Source organism: Moschus berezovskii, chromosome 1 (genome assembly GCF_049115385.1).
Source record: "Moschus berezovskii isolate FMDL1 chromosome 1, NW_MosBer_1.0, whole genome shotgun sequence".
NCBI lineage: Eukaryota > Metazoa > Chordata > Mammalia > Artiodactyla > Moschidae > Moschus > Moschus berezovskii.
This window is the reverse complement of record NC_142460.1, coordinates 91,710,617-91,732,684: the sequence shown is the minus strand read 5'-3', so window position 1 is coordinate 91,732,684 and position 22,068 is coordinate 91,710,617.

Below are 22,068 nucleotides of genomic sequence, written 5' to 3'. Positions count from 1 at the left end.
GGAGAATGACGTCAGCGACATAGTAGGGTAAGATACTATCTTTGTCTTTCCCCTTCAATCTACAACCAGTAAAACATCCACAACACAACAAGGGGCCTCTGTCCAAAATACCAGGATGACAGGGAATTACACACATCTGTATATCTGAGGGTGGACTGGAACACGTAGAGGAACAACAGGCAGTGCCTGCAATCCTGGCCCTCTAGCTATGGCAGCCCACAGCCCCGGAGAACCCAGCAGCATTACCAAGACCCCGGCCTCTCTGTACACTAGTGCTGAGTCAAATCCTAGAGACAGAGTTTGGGGTGAAATAGAAAAGGATAGCTTTATTGCTTTGCCAGGCAAAGAGAGACACATCAGATTTCTGCCACAAAAAATTATGTCTTCACCTAGGAAGATTTGATGAAGGTTTTATAACAACTCTCACCTTTCAAAGGTGAGGTCTATATGATAGGGTGTGCAGGGATTTCACTCCCTTAATCTCTTCTCAGGTGGGTCTCCTAATCTAATCTCTGGTCCATTTCATCTTGCTTCCGATCTTTCTTGGCTGTTCCTCCCATAGCAACTGTTCTGAATCTGCCTTTGTGACTCAAGGAAGGACATGGAGGCAGAGTCTTACCTACAAGATATGGGAGACGGCAAGGCCTCCATGTCTGGGAGCCCCACACGGCCCCGCTCGGTTTCAGTAGCTGCAGGAGAGGCAGTGCATTCCACTCCAGTCTCTCAGGCACAGTGGCATTCATGGCCACAGGGAACTGGACAGCAGTGACAGTGGGACCTGGGGCCCTGGCCCTCCAGCTGTGGAAGCACCCATGACTCCAGCCCTCGACCCTCCCAGTGGCAGCAGCAGAGCCCAGGAACCTAACACCAGACACAGCAGAGGTGCCTTCTTGACCCTGACTCCTCTCCCTCCCCTCCTCCTTGGCTGACAGCAACAGAGCCTGATCCCATTCGTAGAGGAATCACCCACCATCCTGGTGCTTCAGGTGGGGTAGTGACACTGGCAACATCAAAGGCTCCAACAACCCCAGAGACACAAGCAGTGATAAGGACCACATGGAGCCACGCCTCTGATGTAAGCAGTGGAGAGTGGAAAGTGCTGTCTTCCACCTGAGGCAGTTCAGGTAAGAGAAACCAAAAGTTTGTGCTATAGCGCCACCTGCTGGAAAGAAGAAAGGCCTCTAATTTTTAATTAAGTTGAATTGTTAGAATCAAATAGAAAGGTGCTCCCTGTTTCAAATGAGTTGGCAGAGGGGCTGAGTAGACATTTTCTCAAAGAACACATACAGATGAATAACAATCAGATGAAAAGATGTTTAACATCACTAATCATTAAGTTCTGATCACATGGACCACAGCCCTGTCTAACTCAATGAAACTGAGCCATGCCATGTGGGGCCACCCAAGACGGGCGGGTCATGGTGGAGAGGTCTGAGAGAATGTGGTCCACTGGAGAAGGGAATGGCAAACCACTTCAGGATACTTGCCTTGAGAACCCCATGAACAGTATCAAAAGGCAAAATGATAGGACACTGAATGAGGAATTCCCCAGGTCGGTAGGTGCCCAGTATGCTACTGGAGATCAGTGGGGAAATAACTCCAGAAAGAATGAAGGGATGGAGCCAAAGCAAAAACAATACCCAGTTGTGGATGTGACTGGTGATAGAAGCAACGTCCGATGCTGTAAAGAGCAATATTGCATAGGAACCTGGAATGTTAGGTCCATGAATCAAGTCTAATTGGAAGTGGTCAAACAGGAGATGGCAAGAGTGAACGTCGACATTCTAGGAATCAGTGAACTAAAATGGACTGGAATGGGTGAATTTAACTCAGATGACCATTATATCTACTACTGTGGGCAGGAATCCCTTAGAAGAAATGGAGTAGCCATCATGGTCAACAAAAGAGTCTGAAATGCAGTACTTGGATGCAATCTTAAAAACGACAGAATGATTTCTGTTCGTTTCCAAGGCAAACCATTCAATATTACAGTAATCCAAGCCTATGCCCCAACCAGTAATGCTGAAGAAGTTGAAGTTGAACGGTTCTATGAAGACCTACAAGACCTTTTAGAACTAACACCCAAAAAAGATGTCCTTTTCATTATAGGGGACTGGAATGCAAAAGTAAGAAGTCAAGAAACACCTGGAGTAACAGGCAAATTTGGCCTTGGAGCACGGAATGAAGCAGGGCAAAGGCTAATAGAGTTTTGTCAAGAGAACGCACTGGTCATAGCAAACACCCTCTTCCAACAACACAAGAGAAGACTCTACACATGGACATCACCAGATGGTCAACACCGAAATCAGATTGATTATTTTCTTTGCAGCCAAAGATGGAGAAACTCTATACAGTTAGCAAAAACAAGACCAGGACCTGACTGTGGCTCAGATCATGAACTCCTTCTTGCCAAATTCAGACTTAAATTGAAGAAAGTGAGGGAAACCACTAGACCATTCAGATATGACCTCAATCAAATCCCTTATGATTATACATTGGGAGTGAGAAACAGATTTAAGGGACTAGATCTGATAAAATGCCTAATGAACTATGGACGGAGGTTCATGACATTGTACAGGAGACAGGGACCAAGACCATCCCCATGGAAAAGAAATGCAAAAAAGCAAAATGGCTGTCTGAGGAGGCCTTACAAATAGCTGCGAAAAGAAGAGAAGTGAAAAGCAATGGAGAAAAGGAAAGATATAAGCATCTGAATGCAGAGTTCCAAAGAATAGCAAGGAGAGATAGAAAGCCTTCCTCAGTGATCAATGCAAAGAAATAGAGGAAAACAACAGAATAGGAAAAACAAGAGATCTCTTCAAGAAAATTAGAGATCTCAAGGGAACATTTCATGCAAAGATGGGCTCGATAAAGGACAGAAGTGGTGTAGACCTAACAGAAGCAAAGATATTAAGAAGAGGTGGCAAGAATACACAGAAGAACTGTACAAAAAAGATCTTCACGACCAAGATAATCACGATGGTGTGATCACTCACCTGGAGCCAGACATCTTGGAATGTGAAGTCAAGTGGATCTTAGAGAGCATAACTACGAACAGAGCTAGTGGAGGTGCTGGAATTCCAGTTGAGCTATTTCAAATCCTGAAAGATGATGCTGTGAGAGTGCTGCACTCAATATGCCAGCAAATTTGGAAAACTCAGCAGTGGCCACAGGACTGGAAAAGGTCAGTCTTCATTCCAATCCCAAAGAAAGGCAATGCCAAAGAATGATCAAACTACCACACAATTGCATTCATCTCACACGCTAGTAAAGTCATGCTCAAAATTCTCCAAGCCAGGCTTCAGCAATACGTGAACCGTGAACTTCCAGATGTTCAAGCAGATTTTAGAAAAGGCAGAGGCACCAGAGATCAAATTGCCAACATCCGCTGGATCATGGAGAAAGCAAGAGAGTTCCAGAAACACATCTATTTCTGCTTCATTGACTATGCCAAAACCTTTGACTGTGTGGATCACCATAAACTGTGGAAAATCTGAAAGAGATGGGGATTCCAGACCACCTGACCTGCCTCTTGAGAAACCTGTATGCAGGTCAGGAAGCAACAGTTAGAACTGGACATGGAACAACAGACTGGTTCCAAATAGGAAAAGGAGTACGTCAGGGTTGTATATTGTCACCCTGCTTATTTAACTTATATGCAGAGTACATCATGAGGAACACTGGGCTGGAAGAAGCACAAGCTGGAATCAAGATTGCCAGGAGAAATATCAATAACCTCAGATATGCAGATGACACCACCCTTATGGCAGAAAGTGAAGAGGAACTAAAAAGCCTCTTAATGAAAGTGAAAGAGGAGAGTGAAAAAGTTGGCTTGAAGCTCCACATTCAGAAAACAAAGATCATGGCATCTGGTCCCATCACTTCATGGGAAATAGATGAAGAAACAGTGGAAACAGTGTCAGACTTTATTTTGGGGGGCTCCAAAATCACTGCATGCTGATTGCAGCCATGAAATTAAAAGACGCTTACTCCTTGGAAGGAAAGTTATGACCAACCTAGATAGTATATTAAAAAGCAGAGACATTACTTTGCCAACAAAATTCCATCTAGTCAAGGCTATGGTTTTTCCAGTGGTCATGTATGGATGTGAGAGTTGGACTGTGAAGAAAGCTGATCGCCCAAGAATTAATGCTTTTGAACTGTGGTGTTGGAGAAGACTCTTGAGAGTCCCTTGGACTGCAGGGAGATCCAACCAGTCCATTCTAAAGGAGATCCGTCCTGGGTGTTCATTGGAAGGACTGATGCTAAAGCTGAAACTCCAATACTTTGGCCACCTCATGCGACGAGTTGACTCACTGGAAAAGACTCTGATGCTGGGAGGGATTGGGGGCAGGAGGAGAAGGGGATGACAGAGAATGAGATGGCTGGATGGCATCACCGACTTGGTGGACTTGAGTTTCAGTGAACTCTGGCAGTTGGTGATGGACAGGGATGCCTGCTGTGCTGTGATTCATGGGGTCGCAAAGAGTCGGACACGACTGAGCGACTGAACTGAACTGAATCATTAAGTAAATGCAAATCAAAAAGATGCTTAACATCACTAATCCTTCAGTTCAGTTCAGTTCAGTTCAGTCGCTCAGTCATGTCCGACTCTCCGCGACCCCATGAATCACAGCACGCCAGGCCTCCCTGTCCATCACCAACTCCCGGAGTACACTCAAACTCATGTCCACAGAGTCGGTGATGCCATCCAGCCATCTCATTCTCCGTCATCCCCTTCTCCTCCCACCCCCAACCTTCCCCAGCATCAGAGTCTTTTCCAGTGAGTCATTAAGTAAATGCAAATCAAAATCACAATGAAATATCACCTCACGCCTGTTAGAATCCTTATTATCAAAAAGGAAAGTATTGTTGAGTATGTGGAGAAAAGGAAACTTACATATCAATAGAAAGGTATTTCATGCTCATGGATTAAAAGAATTAACATTGTTTAAATGTCCATAATACCTACGGCAATCTACAGTTTCAGTGCAGTCCTTATCAATATCCCGAGGACACTGGGGACAAATACTATTGGTAGGAATGTAAACTGGCACAGCCACTATGGACAACAGAGTGGAGGTTTCTCAAAAAATGAAGAATAGAAGTACCGTATAATCCAGCTATTGCACTTCTACGTATTTATCCAAAGAATATGAAAACACTAATGCATGCACCCTTATGTTCATTGAAGCATTATTTACAATAGCCAAGATATGGAAACCGCCTAAGTGTCCATGAATGGGTGAATGGACAAAGAAGAGGTGATATATAGGTGTATATAAAATGGAGTATTGCCTAGGAAGAAGAAAGATGAAATCTTTCTATTTGCGACAACATGGATAGAGCTTGAGAACATTAGGCTAAGTGGAATAAGTCAGGCAGAGGAAGACAGATTCATATTTGGAATATTTTAAAAATAAATCAACAGGGCTTCCCTGGTGGTCCAGTGGTTAAGAGTCTGCTTGCAACTCAAGGGATGCTGGTTCAATCCTTGGTCCACATGCTCTGCAGCAACCAAGCACATGCACCACAACGACTGAAACTGTGCTTTAGAGCCCATAAGCTGAAACTAGTGAAGCCTGTGTGCCTAGGACCTCTGCTCTGCAATAAGAGAAGGCACCTCAATGGGAAGCCTGTGCAGCACAACAGAGAGGAGCCCCTGCCCGCCGCAGTTAGAGAGTGCCCTCGCGCAGCAAAGACCCACCACAGCCAAAAACAACATGAACAGAAACAAACACACAGAATGCAAAGAACAGAGCAGTGGTTACTAAAGAGGAGGAGGGCAGGGGAAGGGCGAAATGGATACATGAGCTCAGCTGTACAGTGACAGAAGGAAACTACATTTTGGTGGTGCACATACTGTCGTGCGTTTGTTGTTGTTCAGTCGCTATGTCATTTAACTTTTTGTGACTCTTTGCAAACCCATGAACAGCAGCACGCCAGGCTTCCCTCTCTTTCACCATGTCCCAGAGTTTGCTCAGACTCATGTCCATTGAGTCGGTGATTCCATCCAACCGTCTCATCCTCTGTTGCCTCCTTCTCCTCCTGCCTTCAATCATCCCCAGCATCAGGGTCTTTTCTAACGAGTCAGCTCTTCCCATCCGGTGGCCAAAGTATTGGAGCTTCAGCTTTGGCATCAGTCCTTCCAATCATTATTGACTGATTTCCTTTAGGATTGACTGGTTGGGATCTCCTTGCTGTCCAAGGGACTCTCAAAATCTTCTCCAGTACCACAGTTCGAAAGCATCAATTCTTCAACACTCAGCCTTCTTTATGGTCCAATTCTCACATCCATCCATGACTACTGGAAAAACCATAGCTTTGACTAGACAGATCTTTGGCAACAAAGTGATGTCTCTGCTTTTTAATACGCTGTCTAGGTTGGTCATAGCTTTTCTTCCAAGGAGCCAAGGGTCTTTTAACTTCACAGCTGCAGTCACCATCTGCGCTCATTTTTGGAGCTCAAGAAAATAAAGTCTGTCACTGTTTCCATTTTTCCCCCATCTATTTGCCATGAAGTGATGAGACCAGATGCCATGATCTTAATTTTTTGAATACTGAGTTTCAAGCCAGCTTTTTCTCTCTCCTCTTTCACCTTCATCAAGAGGCTCTTTAGTTCCTCTTTGCTTTCTGCCGTAAGGGCGGCATCATCTGCATATCTGAGGATGTTGATATTTCTTCCAGAAATCTTAATTCCAGCTTGTGAGTCATCCAGCCTGGCATCTTGCATGATGTACTCTGCATATAAGTTAAATGAGCAAGGTGACAATATATAGCCTTGACATACTCCTTTCCTGATATTGAACCAATCCGTTGTTCTATGTTGGATTCTAACTGTTGTTTCTTGACCTGCAGTCAGGTTTCTCAGAGGCAGGAAAGGTGGTCTGGTATTCCCATCTCTTTACGAATGTTTCACAGTTTGTTGTGATTCACACAGTCAAAGGCTTTCGCATAGTCAATGAAGCAGAAGTAGATGTTTTCCTGTAATTCTCTTGCTTTTTCTATGATCCAGTGGATGTTGGCAATTTGATCTCTGGTTTCTCTGCCTTTTCTAAATCCAGCTTGTACATCTGAAAGTTTTTGGTTCACGTACTGTTGAAGCCTAGCTTGAAGGATTTTGAACATTACCTCGCTGGCATGTGAAATGAGCACAATTGTATGTTAGTTTTAGCATTCTTTGGCATTGTCCTTCTTTGGGATTGATATGCATGTAGTGCATACAGAAGTAGAAATACAATGTTGTATGCATGAAACATGTAATGTTATAAACCAATGTTACCTCAGTAAAAAATAAAATATAAAAAAATCACAAAAAGACATAAAGTACAAAAATTAAAAAATAAATAATAAAAAAGACATAAAGTACAAGAAAAGATCATAAAAAAAAGAAATAGCTACATTTTGTTGAATCCTTTCTATTTAAGCACTTCTAATATAAATACTCTATTAAAGTACAGTTGTACAATAAAGTTGTACAACAGTGATTCAGTATTTTTATAGATTATACTCCATGTAAAGTTGACTGTGTGGATCACAATAAACTGTGGAAAATTCTGAAAGAGATGGGAATACCAGACCATCTGACCTGCCTCTTGAGAAACCTGTATGCAGATCAGGAAGCAACAGTTAGAACTGGACATGGAACAACAGACTGGTTCCAAATAGGAAAAGGAGTACGTCAAGGTTGTATATTGTCACCCTGCTTATTTAACTTATATGCAGAGTACATCATGAGGAACGCTGGGCTGGAAGAAGCACAAGCTGGAATCAAGATTGCCAGGAGAAATATCAATAACCTCAGATATGCAGATGACACCACCCTTATGGCAGAAAGTGAAGAGGAACTCAAAGGCCTCTTGATGAAAGTGAAAGAGGAGAGTGAAAAGGTTGACTTGAAGCTCAACATTCAGAAAACAAAGATCATGGCATCTGGTCCCATCACTTCATGGGAAATAGATGGGGAAACAGTGGAAACCGTGTCAGACTTTATTTTTTTGGGCTCCAAAGTCACTGCAGATGCTGATTGCAGCCATGAAATTAAAAGACGCTTACTCCTTGGAAGGAAAGTTATGACCAACCTAGATAGCATATTAAAAAGCAGAGACATTACTTTGCCAACCAAAGTCCATCTAGTCAAGGCTATGGTTTTTCCATTGGTCATGTATGGATGTGAGAGTTGGACTGTGAAGAAAGCTGATGCCGAAGAATTGATGCTTTTGAACTGTAGTGTTGGAGAAGACTCTTGAGAGTCCCTTGGACTGCAAGGAGATCCAACCAGTCCATTCTAGAGGAGATCAATCCTGGGTGTTCATTGGAAGGACTGATGCTAAAGCTGAAACTCCAATACTTTGGCCACCTCATGCGATGAGTTGACTCACTGGAAAAGACTCTGATGCTGGGAGCGATTGGGGGTAGGAGGAGACGGGGACGACAGAGAATGAGGTGGCTGGATGGCATCACCAACTCGATGGACATGAGTTTGAGTGAACTCCGGGAGTTGGTGATGGACAGGGAGGCCTGGTGTGCTGTGGTTCATGGGGTCGCTAAGAGTTGGACACAACTGAGTGACTGAACTGAACTGAACTGACTGACTGAAAGTGATTATAACATATTGACTATATTCCCTATGTTGTACAATATATCCTTATATCTTATTTATTTTAGACCTAGTAGTTTGTACCTCTAAATTCCCTAGTTCATTTTGCCCCTTCCTGACTCCTCTCCCCACTGGTAACCACTGGTTTATTGTCTACACCTGTGGGTCTGTTTTTGTTTGTTATATTCATTTGCGTTTTTTTTTTTTTAGATTCAACTATAAACTCTTCATATACATTTTACTTACATAGATATATGAATACATGCATTACAAATATGATCTCCTTTAGTCCTCACAACAATGCTGTAAAATTGGTATTACTAATATTTCATAGATGAAGACATTAAGGTTGGAGACACATTCCCATGAACATCCAGTAAGCAAGGGGCAGAGCTATGATTTGAAGCCAGGTCTCTCTAAAGCCTGTGTTCCTAAACCATTAAGTTCTATGCTACGCAGCCTCCCAACAAACTGTGAACTTTGTTATTTCATAAGCACTAAATCTGCACAGTCTATAGACTGCCTGCAAAACCTTTAGGCAAGAGCACTCAGTGATTGACCTGTGACACCACTAGCTGGGGAACAAGTTCCTGAGGCACTCATCACACTTCTCCCTGAGAAGTTGCCTGAGTTGGATTCCCAGACCTTTCACTTAGTAACTGAGTGGCCTTGGGCGAGTTGCATAACCTTTATCGGCCTTACTCACCTGGTGAAGGCAGTAATTCCCACCTTAGAAACTGTAAAGGCAGATGATACTAATACCAGGCGAACATCTGGCACAGCCTGATCATCCTAAGGACTCCCAAGTGGGAGTTCTCCCCTTTCTCAGTGAATTAGCTACTGCTACCTATGTCTAGGCTGCTGCTGCTGCTGCGTCGTTTCAGTCGTGTCTGACTCTGTGCGACCCCATAGACGGCAGCCCACCAGGCTCCCCCGTCCCTGGGATTCTCCAGGCAAGAACACTGCAGTGGGTTGCCATTTCCTTCTCCAATGCATGAAAGTGAAAAGTGAAAGTGAAGTCGCTCAGTCATGTCTGACTCATAGCGACCCCATGGACTGCATCCCACCAGGCTCCTCCACCCATGGGATTTTCCAGCAAGAGTACTGGAGTGGGGTGCTATTGCCTTCTCCTGTCTAGTCTGCTGCTGCTGCTAAGTCACTTCAGTCGTGTCCGACTCTGTGTGACCCCATAGACGGAAGCCCACCAGGCTCCCCCGTCCCTGGGATTCTCCAGGCAAGAACACTGGAGTGGGTTGCCATTTCCTTCTCCAATGTGTGAAAGTGGAAAGTGAAAAGTGAAAGTTAAGTCGCTCAGTCGTGTCCGACCCTTAGCGACCCCACGGACTGCAGCTTACCAGGCTCCTCCATCCATGGGATTTTCTAGGCAATAGTACTGGAGTGGCTTGCCATTGCCTTCTCCGCCTGTCTAGTCTACAGACCCTTTAATCTATACCTTCAGTTCTAGTCTCTTATTCTTCCTCTGGATCTGTGTTTCTTGTTTCTCACCAGAAAGCATAGCCAACGCCAAATTATCTTCACTTGAACAATTATTCCCAGCTTTTCAACACTCAATACCATCAGTGCTATCTTCAATACCATCTTTCTGGTCCTTGAGCTCACTTTCTTAAAATCATCTCCATCTCTTTCTCCTTCTTCTTGTCAGATATCATATGTACATATCATTCCTCTTTCCCAAGAAAAATATTTCAACTCCTAGTGCCATATTTTAAAAAGTATATTAGGCTCTTGTCCCACTCCACTGCGCTGGAGGAGGCATGAGCCCTAGCTTGAGCTAGAAATAAACCCCATTCTTGCTTTTGCATTGCTGCGAGTGTCTTATTCTACCAGTATGGGGGACCGGACTCAGGGCATAACATTTGGGGGCTCGTCTGGGATCCCTCTGACTGGGGAGAATAACGCTCTCCCGGCAGAAGGGGTTCATCAGCCCAGGGGAGGGCTGATTACAGCACCGGTGCAAGGTCTGTTCAGGGGCGAATTGATCGCCATAGCCGGCGTAAGGCCGAGGCCCAGCATTCGCACTGGAAGGCAGCTGGCTCTGCGGGAGAGAGGAGGTCACTCCTGATCCGGAATCTGGTGGGCAGTGGACGCCCTTCGGTAAGGTTACTTTAAACTGCAGGAAGCCTCAGAGGTCTCAGAGACCTAATAGTGTGTTTTCGGCCGACGTTTGTCCTCCGTTTGTCGTGTTACCGTGTGTGCCGGCATTGTCTCTGTCTCTCTCCTGTGTCTGTTCTCTCCCGTAATCTGTTCTGTGGTCATGGGTCAAGGAAGCTCTGCCCCGCTCTCCCTCCTGATGGATCATTTCTCTGACTTTAAAAATGGAGAAAAGACAGTCTCTTTAACAAGTGGTGCTGGGAAAACTGGTCAGCCACTTGTAAAAGAATGAAACTAGAACACTTCCATACACTTCCAACACACCATACACAAAAATAAACTCAAAATGGATTAGAGAGCTAAATGTAAGACCAGAAACTATAAAACTCCTAGAGGAGAACGTAGGCAAAACACTCTCCGACATAAATCACAGCAGGATCCTCCATGACCCACCTCCCAGAATATTGGAAATAAAAGCAAAAATAAACAAATGGAACCTAATTAAAATCAAAAGCTTCTGCACAGCAAAGGAAACTATAAGTAGGTGAAAAGACAGCCTTCAGAATGGGAGAAAATAATAACAAATGAAGCAACTGATAAAGGATTAATCTCCAAAATATACAACCAGCTCCTGCAGCTCAATTCCAGAAAAATAAATGACCCAATCAAAAAATGGGCCAAAGAACTTAACAGACATTTCTCCAAAGGAGACATACAGATGGCTAACAAACACGTGAAAAAATGCTCAGTTCAGTTCAGTTCAGTCGCTCAGTCATGTCCGACTCTCCGCGACCCCATGAATTACAGCACGCCAGGCCTCCCTGTCCATCACCAACCCCCGGAGTACACTCAAACTCATGTCCACACAGTCGGTGATGCCATCCAGCCATCTCATTCTCCGTCGTCCCCTTCTCCTCCCGCCCCCAACCTTTCCCAGCATCAGAGTCTTTTCCAGTGAGTCAACTCGACGCATGAGGTGGCCAAAGTATTGCAGTTTCAGCTTTAGCATCAGTCCCTCCAATGAACATCCAGGATTGATCTCCTTTAGAATGGACTGGTTGGATCTCCTTGCAGTATAAGGGACTCTCAAGAGTCTTCTCCAACACCACAGTTCAAAAGCATCGATTCTTCGGCGATCAGCCTTCCTCACAGTCCAACTCTCACATCCATACATGACCATGGGAAAAACCATTGCCTTGACTAGACAGACCTTGGTTGGCAAAGTAATGTCTCTGCTTTTTAATATACTATCTAGGTTGGTCATAACTTTCCTTCCAAGGAGTAAGCGTCTTTTAATTTCATGGCTGCAATCAGCATCTGCAGTGATTTTGGAGCCCAAAAAAATAAAGTCTGACACTGTTTCCACTGTTTCCCCATCTATTTCCCATGAAGTGATGGGACCAGATGCCATGATCTTTGTTTTCTGAATGTTGAGCTTCAAGCCAACCTTTTCACTCTCCTCTTTCACTTTCATCAAGACGCTTTTGAGTTCCTCTTCACTTTCTGCCATAAGGGTAGTGTCATCTGCATATCTGAGGTGATTGATATTTCTCCTGGCAATCTTGATTCCAGCTTGTGCTTCTTCCAGCCCAGTGTTCCTCTTGATGTACTCTGCATATAAGTTAAATAAGCAAGGTGACAATATACAACCCTGACGTACACCTTTTCCTATTTGGAACCAGTCTGTTGTTCCATGTCCAGTTCTAACTGTTGCTTCCTGACCTGCATACAGGTTTCTCAAGAGGCAGGTCAGGTGGTCTGGGATTCCCACCTCTTTCAGAATGTTCCACAGTTTATTGGGATCCACACAGTCAAAGGCTTTGGCATAGTCAATGAAGCAGAAATAGATGTTTTTCTGAAACTCTCTTGCTTTCTCCATGATCCAGCGGATGTTGGCAATTTGATCTCTGGTGCCTCTGCCTTTTCTAAAACCTGCTTGAACATCTGGGAGTTAACGGTTTACATGCTGCTGAAGCCTGGCTTGGAGAATTTTGAGCGTGACTTTACTAGCATGTGAGATGAGTGCAATTGTGCGGTAGTTTGAGCATTCTTTGGCATTGCCTTTCTTTGGGATTGGAATGAAGACTGACTTCTTCCAGTCCTGTGGCCAGCGCTGAGTTTTCCAAATCTGCTGGCATATTGAGTGCAGCACTTTCACAGCATCATCTTTCAAGACTTGAAATAGCTCAACTGGAATTCCATCACCTCCACTAGCTTTGTTCATAGTGATGCTCTCTAAGGCCCACTTGACTTCACATTCCAAGATGTCTGGCTCTAGGTCAGTGATCACGTTATCGTGACTATCTTGGTCAACATCCCTCATAATCAGAGAGATGCAAATCAAAACCACAATGAGATACCATTTCACACCAGTCAGAATGGCTGCTATCCAAAAGTCTACATGCAATAAATGCTGGAGAGGATGTGGAGAGAAAGGAACCCTCTTACACTGTTGGTGGGAATGTAAACTAGTACAGCCACTATGGAGAACAGTGTGGAGATTCCTCAAAAAACTGGAAATAGAACTGCCATATGATCCAGTAATCGCACTCCTGGGCATACACACCGAGGAAACCAGAATTGAAAGAGACACGTGAACTCCAATGTTCATTGCAGCACTGTTTATAATAGCCAGGACATGGAAGCAACCTAGATGTCCATCTGCAGATGAATGGATAAGAAAGCTTTGGTACATATACACAATGGAGTATTACTCAGCCATTAAAAAGAATACATTTGAATCAGTTCTAATGAGGTGGATGAAACTGGAGCCTATTATACAGAGTGAAGTAAGCCAGAAAGAAAAACACCAATACAGTATACTAACACATATATATGGAATTTAGAAAGATGCAAATGATAACCCTGTATATAGTCTTTGGGACTCTGTGGGAGAGGGTGAGGGTGGGATGATTTGGGAGAATGGCATTGAAACACGTATGTTGTCATATGTGAAACGAATCACTAGTTCAGGGTTGATGCATGTTATAGGATGCTCGGGGCTGGCATGCGGGGATGACCCAGAGGGAGGATAAAGGGAGGAGGGAGGTGGGAGGGGGGTTCAGGAGGGGGAAATTATATAAACCTGGGGCGAATTCATGTCAATGTATGGCAAAACCAACGAATATAATATTGTAAAATAATTGGCCTCCAATAAAAAATAAATTAATTACAAAAAAAAAAAGTATATTAGCAAACTGTGTTTGAGAGTTGCTGAGCGAGTAGATCGGGCTGACAGCTGTGACGGATATTAAGAAGAGGTGGCAAGAATACACAGAAGAACTGTACAAAAAAAGATATTCACGATCCAGATAATCACAATGGTGTGATCACTCACCTAGAGCCAGACATCCTGGAATGTGAAGTCAAGTGGGCCTTAGAAAGCTTCATTATGAACAAAGTTAGTGGAGGTGCTGGAATTCCAGTTGAGCTATTTCAAATCCTGAAAGATGATGCTGTGAAAGTGCTGCACTCAATATGCCAGCAAATTTGGAAAACTCAGCAGTGGCCACAGGACTGGAAAAGGTCAGTTTTCATTCCAATCACAAAGAAAGGCAAGACCAAAGAATGATCAAACTACCGCAAAATTGCACTCATCTCACACACTAGTAAAGTCATGCTCAAAATTCTCCAAGCCAGGCTTCAACAGTATGTGAACCAAGAACTTCCAGATGTTCAAGCTGGTTTTAGAAAAGGCAGAGGAGCCAGAGATCAAATTGCCAACATCCGCTGGATCATCAAAAAAGCAAGAGTATTCCAGTAAAACATCTATTTCTGCTTTATTGACTATGCCAAAGCCTTTGACTGTGTGGATCACAACAAACTGTGGAAAATTCTGAAAGAGATGGGAGTACCAGACCACCTGACCTGCCTCTTGAGAAACCTATATGCATGTCAGGAAGCAACAGTCAGAACTGGACATGGAACAACAGATTGGTTCCAAATAGGAAAAGGAGTACATCAAGGATGTATATTGTCCACCCTGCTTATTTAACTTATATGCAGAGGACATCATGAGGAACTCTGGGCTGGAAGAAGCACAAGCTGGAATCCAGATTGCCGGGAGAAATATCAATAACCTCAGATATGCAGATGACACTACCCTTATGGCAGAAAGTGAAGAGGAACCAAAAAGCCTCTTGATGAAAGTGAAAGAGGAGAGTGAAAAAGTTGGCTTAAAGCTCAACATTCAGAAAACAAAGATCATGGCATCTGGTCCCATCTCTCATGGCAAATAGATGGGGAAACAGTGGAAAGAGTGTCAAACTTTATTTTGGGGGGCTCCAAAATCACTGTGGATGCTGATTGCAGCTGTGAAATTAAAAGACGCTTACTCCTCGGAAGGAAAGTTAGGACCAACCTAGATAGCATATTAAAAAGCATTAAAGACACATTACTTTCCCAAGCAAGGTCCATCTAGTCAAGGCTATGGTTTTTCCAGTGGTCATGTATGGATGTGAGAGGTGGACTGCCGGGAGCCAGCAAGGGAAATCCTACCCGTGGCAAAGGTCAACTGGGGAAGAGGCCTGACGGGCAAAGGCTAATCAGGGCTCGAGGAGCCCCCTGGACTTACCTGAGCATCTACCCCAAAGAAAACTGGAATCTGACTGCTTTACTATCTTACGCCTCTTACCAAGTCCTCTAATACTTACAGGGGCTTCCCCCAACCACCTTTCTCTGAAAACATTAATTCAGAGCTGTAGTTTAAAAGTTCTCCTCGGCTTAATAGGAGTGTTCCAATCCAAGCCCCTCTGATAGCTTTCTAACTTGCATGACAAGTTTGTCCGGGCTCCTAAAATACAGGAATCTGTTGAAGAAGTTAAAATCACTAAAATAGTACTAGAAAAGATTTCATTGTTGAATCAATGCTTGCTGCAGTTTCCTCTATTGTATCCTTGGAAATATATTAATCCTTTTACTCAACCACATCAGATCTTAAGTTAATAAGTTCCTTTCTTGCAACTCACTACACCGGTGCCTTATAGGAATGTAACTTTGTTATGTGTCTACCACCTAACTTTAGGAAAGTCACCTTAAAAGAAAAGTCTTTTACTTGCTAACTAACCTATTGTCAGGAGAGAGGGCCATAAAACTGTTAGCAGGCCCCCTGGCCAGAAGATGATGTAAATCACCTAAAACTTTTATCACACAAAAATAAGCCCTGATCCTGATAAGGGTCAAGACTGCTGACCCCACGTGATTTTGGTGTGAATCTATACCTCCCTTTCTCTGTTTCTTATGCACATAACTTAGGGTATAAAAGCAGCACTGGAAAATAAAGTTTTGGGCCTTGCTCACTGAAGCTTGGTCTCCCTGTGTCGTTCTTTCTCTTTTTCCATCCTTTTCTCTATTCTCCTTTTTCTGGTTGAGATCCTTGGAGCACTGAGCCCTCTGAGTTTACTTATCTGCCTGGGCTTCTAAGACTCACTCGAGGGGGTGCCCTGGTGGGGTGCCTCCAGTGATTCGAGAGGGCGCCTGCGGCCTCCGTAAACAGAGCAAGCCCCGTGCTGGGGTTTTATTGGTTTCCAGCGTAAACCAAGGAATCATCAGCCCCTGTCTCTCTCTCTTTCTCTCTCTCTCTCTCTGACGCCGACGCCGTTCATCCCGATGATACCCTGGGTCATATCGAGGCTGGACCCCGATATTGGACTGTGAAGAAAGCTGATTGCCAAAGAATTGATGCTTTTGAACTGTGGTGCTGGAGAAGACTCTTGAGAGTCCCTTGGACTGCAAGGAGATCCAATCAGTCCATTCTAAAGGAGATCCGTCCTGGGTGTTCATTGGAAGGACTGATGCTAAAGCTGAAACTCCAATACTTTGGCCACCTCATGTGAAGAGTTGACCCATTGGAAAAGACCCTGATGCAGGGAGGGATTGGGGGAAGGAGAGGGGACGACAGAGGATGAGATGGCTGGATTGCATCACTGACTCGATGGACATGAGTTTGAGTGAACTCCGGGAGTTGGTGATGGACATGGAGGCCTGCCATGCTGCGATTCATGGGGTCACAAAGAGTCGGACACGACTGAGCAACTGAACTGAACTGAAATGAAATGAAGAGAGTAATCTTCAAGTTCTCATCAAAAGAAAAAAAAACAACATTTTCTTAACTATGTATGGTGACAGATGTTAATTAGGCTTATTGTGATCATTTCACAGTATATACAAATATCAAATCTTTATCATCTGAAACTAATATCATGTCCAGTTCAGTCCAGTTCAGTCGCTCAGTCGTGTCTGACTCTCCGCGACCCCATGAATCACAGCACGCCAGGCCTCCCTGTCCATCACCAACTCCCGGAGTTCACTCAAACTCATGTCCACAGTCGGTGATGCCATCCAGCCATCTCATTCTCTGTCGTCCCTGTCTCCTCCCGCCCCCAACCTTTCCCAGCATCAGAGTCTTTTCCAGTGAGTCAACTCGTCGCATGAGGTGGCCAAAGTATTGCAGTTTCAGCTTTAGCATCAGTCCTTCCAATGAACACCCAGGACGAGTCACCTTTAGAATGGACTGGTTGGATCTCCCTGCAGTCCAAGGGACTCTCAAGAGTCTTCTCCAACACCACAGTTCAAAAGCATCAATTCTTTGGCGATCAGCTTTCTTCACAGTCCAACTCTCACATCCATACATGACCACAGGAAAAACCATAGCCTTGACTAGACGGACCTTTGTTGGCAAAGTAATGTCTCTGCCTTTTAATGTACTATCAAGGTTGGTCATAACTTTCCTTCCAAGGAGCAAGCGTCTTTTAATTTCATGGCTGCAATCAGCATCTGCAGTGATTTTGGAGCCCAAAAAAATAAAGTCTGACACTGTTTCCACTGTTTTTCCATCTATTTCCCATGAAGTGATGGGACCAGATGCCATGATCTTTGTTTTCTGAATGTTGAGCTTCAGGCCAACTTTTTCACTGTTCTCTTTCACTTTCATCAAGACACTTTTGAGTTCCTCTTCACTTTCTGCCATAAGGGTGGTGTCATCTGCATATCTGAGGTTATTGATATTTCTCCTGGCAATCTTGATTCCAGCTTGTGCTTCTTCCAGCCCAGCGTTCCTCATGATGTACTCTGCATAGAAGTTAAATAAGCAAGGTGACAATATACAGCCTTGACGTACTCCTTTTCCTATTTGGAACCAGTTTGTTGTTCCATGTCCAGTTCTGACTGTTGCTTCCTGACCTGCATACAGGTTTCTCAAGAGGCAGGTCAGGTGGTCTGGTATTCCCATCTCTTTCAGAATGTTCCACAGTTTATTGGGATCCACACAGTCAAAGGCTTTGGCATAGTCAATGAAGCAGAAATAGATGTTTTTCTGGAACTCTCTTGCTTTCTCCATGATCCAGCGGATGTTGGCAATTTGATCTCTGGTTCCTCTGCCTTTTCTAAAACCTGCTTGAACATCTGGGAGTTCATGGTTCACATATTGCTGAAGCCTGGCTTGGAGAATTTTGAGCATGACTTTACTAGCGTGTGAGATGAGTGCAATTGTGCGGTAGTTTGAGCATTCTTTGGCGTTGCCTTTCTTTGGGATTTGAATGAAGACGGACCTTTTCCAGTCCTGTGGCCACTGCTGAGTTTTCCAAATCTGCTGGCATATTGAGTGCAGCACTTTCACAGCATCATCTTTCAAGATTTGAAATAGCTCAACTGGAATTCCATCACCTCCACTAACTTTGTTCGTAGTGATGCTTTCTAAGGCCCACTTGACTTCACATTCCAGATGTCTGGCTCTAGGTCAGTGATCACATTATCGTGACTATCTTGGTCGTGAAGATCTTTTTTGTACAGTTCTTCTGTGTATTCTTGCCACCTATTCTTAATATCTTCTGCTTCTGTTAGGTCCATACCATTTCTGTCCTTTATCGAGCCCATCTTTGCATGAAATGTTCCCTTGATATCTCTAATTTTCTTGAAAAGATCTCTTGTTTTTCCTATTCTGTTGTTTTCCTCTATTTCTTTGCATTGATCACTGAGGAAGGCTTTCTTATCTCTCCTTGCTAGTCTTTGGAACTCTGCATTCAGATGCTTATATCTTTCCTTTTCTCTTTTGCTTTTCGCTTCTCTTCTTTTCACAGCTATTTGTAAGGCCTCCTCAGACAGCCATTTTGCTTTTTTGCATTTCTTTTCCATGGGGATGGTCTTGGTCCCTGTCTCCTGTACAATGTCACGAACCTCTGTCCAGAGTTCATCAGGCACTCTATCTATCAGATGTAGTCCCTTAAATCTATTTCTCACTTCCACTGTATAATCATAAGGGATTTGATTTAAGTCATATCTGAATGGTCTAGTGGTTTTCCCTACTTTCTTCAATTTAAGTCTGAATTTGGCAATAAGGATTTCATGATCTGAACCACAGTCATCTCCTGGTCTTGTTTTTGCTGACTGTATAGAGCTTCTCCACCTTTGGCTGCAACAAATATAATCAATCTGATTTCAGTGTTGACCATCTGGTGATGTCCATGTGTAGAGTCTTCTCTTGTGTTGTTGGAATAGGGTGTTTGCTATGACCAATGCGTTCTTTTGACAAAACTATTAGCCTTTGCCCTGCTTCATTCTGTGCTCCAAGGCCAAATTTGCCTGTTACTCCAGGTGTTTCTTGACTTCCTACTTTTGCATTCCAGTCCCCTATAATGAAAAGGACATCTTTTTTGGGTGTTAGTTCTAAAAGGTCTTGTAGGTCTTCATAGAACCATTCAACTTCGGCTTCTTCAGCGTTACTGGTTGGGGCATAGGCCTGGATTAATATCATGTTATATGTCCATTATGTCTCGTTTGAAAAATCATACTGTGGAAAAAGACAGTATATTGTCAAATTTGAGTAAATTCGAAGGATCAGGATGATGAGAGCCTGGAAACTGGCATAGTGAACATATATGTATATCAAGGAAATAGGCATTTTCCTATTTTAGAACAAAAAGCTAAGGCTTGTCATTGGGAAGAAAAAGTTCTTTCTCTGTAGGCTTCAAAGTACATACCTGATCCACAGGAAGTGGATTTCTGCTCGATATAAGGAAACATTAAGGACTTGAGTCTCTGCCAGTGAGATGCGGTACAGCCATCTGGGATTCTCTGTCTTTGTCTCATCTGCTTGCTTTTTCCATTCTCATGTCAACGGGGAGGAGGAGGATTTAAGCTAAAAAGACATAGTCACCATCTGCTATGAGAATCTTAAGGAAGCAGCTTGCTAAGTATCAAGTATGTGCATACTTTGTTGATTGATTTAAGACCCTCTGGAATCATATGCTATCCATTTTGAGCCTGTTTGAAACCTGGCTTACCAGCACCAGTGGCATGAAAGCTAAAGGTTGCTCATGGCAATGAAAGGTTTATAATCCCCCTCTGAGTCAACCAGACTCCTCAACTCATAATATTGCCTTTAATAATAAATTATCTAGCACATTCATTTTCAAGGCAGTCAATATTAGCAAGACAGAGGCTTTTCTTTTAAATGATCCTTCTGCTTTTAAGAGTATGAGGACAACAGCAAAGGTAGTTTGCAGATGGATCCCACTGTCCTGAAGACAGAAGGTGTGGGTAGGATGAAGCAGGGCAGGCTTATGAGGGGTGAGCATACGGGGAAGGGTAGAAAAAAGGCAGAGGACAAGAAGAGGTGCCTGCCTACCCAGTCAAAAGGAAACTGCACAGCAACAGAAAAGAAATATATTGCTCCATCCTCCAGACTCTGAATGTGTTGACCATGGTCCACAAATGGAGGAACGTGAGAACAGAAATACACAGGGCTCTTGGGCACTGGACCCAAGAGAAAGTAGAATTGATGGCTGACCTGCAGGCGCCGGAGCACATGGGATCTTTCTGGCATCATGTGGAATCTTGCATTGCAGCTCATGGACTCTCTAGCTGTGGCATGCGGGCTTACTTGTTCTGTGGCATGTAGGATCTTACTTCCCCAACCAAGGATTGAACCCATGTCCCCTGCATTGCAAGTTCAGTTCAGTTGCTCAATTCTTTGTGACCCCATGGACTGCAGCACTTCCCTGTCCATCACCAACTCCCAGAGCTTGCTTAAACTCATGTCCCTCAAGTTGGTGATGCCATCTGTTGTCCCCTTTTCCTCCCGCCTTCAATCTTTCCCAGCATCAGGGTCTTTTCCAATGAGTCAGTTCTTCCAATCAGGTGGCCAAAATATCAGTGTTTCAGCTTCAGCATCAGTCCATCCAATGAATATGCAGGACTGATTTCCTTTAGGATTGATTGGTTGGATCTTCTTGCAGTCCAAGGGACTCGCAAGAGTCTTCTCCAACACCACAGCTCAAAAGCATCAATTCTTTGGTGCTCAGCTTTCTTTATAGTCCAACTCTCGCATCCATACATGACTACTGGAAAAATCGTACTTTTGACAAGATGAAACTTTGTTGGCAAAGTAATGGCTCTGCTTTTTAATACACTGTCTAGGTTGGTCATAGCTTTTCTTCCAAGGAGCAAGCGTCTTTTATTTCTTTTTTTTAAATTGGAGGCTAATTATTTTACAATATTATATTGGTTGGTTTTGCAATACATTGACATGGCTGCAGTCACCATCTGCACTGATTTTAGAGCCCAAGAAAGTAAAGTCTCTCACTGTTTCCATTGTTTCCCCATCTATTTGCCATGAAGTGATGGGACTATACGCCATGATCTTAGTTTTCTGAATGCTGAGTTTTACGCCAACTTTTTCTCTCCCCTCTTTCACTTTCATCAAGAGGCTTTTTAGTTCTTCTTCTCTTTCTGCCAGAAGGGTGGTATCATCTGCGTATCTGAGGTTACTGATATTTCTTCTGGCAATTTTAATTCCAGCTTGTGCTTCATCCAGCCTGGCATTTCACATGATGTACTCTGCATATAAGTTAAATAAGCAGAGTGACAGTATAGAGCCTTGATATACTCCTTTCCCTATTTGGAATCAGTCTGTTGTCCCATGTCCAGTTCTAACTGTTGCTTCTTGACCTGCATACGGATTTTTCAGGAGGTAAAGGTAAGGTGGTCTGGTATTTCCATCTTTTTAAGAACTAAAAAGCCTCTTGATGAAAGTGAAGGAGGAGAGTGAAAAGTTTGGCTTGAAGCTCAACATTCAGAAAACGAAAATCATGGCATCTGGTCCAATCACTTCTTGGGAAATAGATGGGGAAACAGTAGAAACAGTGTCAGACTTTATTTTTTTGGGCTCCAAAATCACTGCAGATGCTGATTGCAGCCAGGAAATTAAAAGACGCTTACTCCTTGGAAGGAAAGTTATGACCAACCTAGATAGCATATTAAAAAGCAGAGACATTACTTTGCCAACCAAGGTCCATCTAGTCAAGGCTATGGTTTTTCCCGTGGTCATGTGTGGATGTGAGAGTTGGACTGTGAAGAAAGCT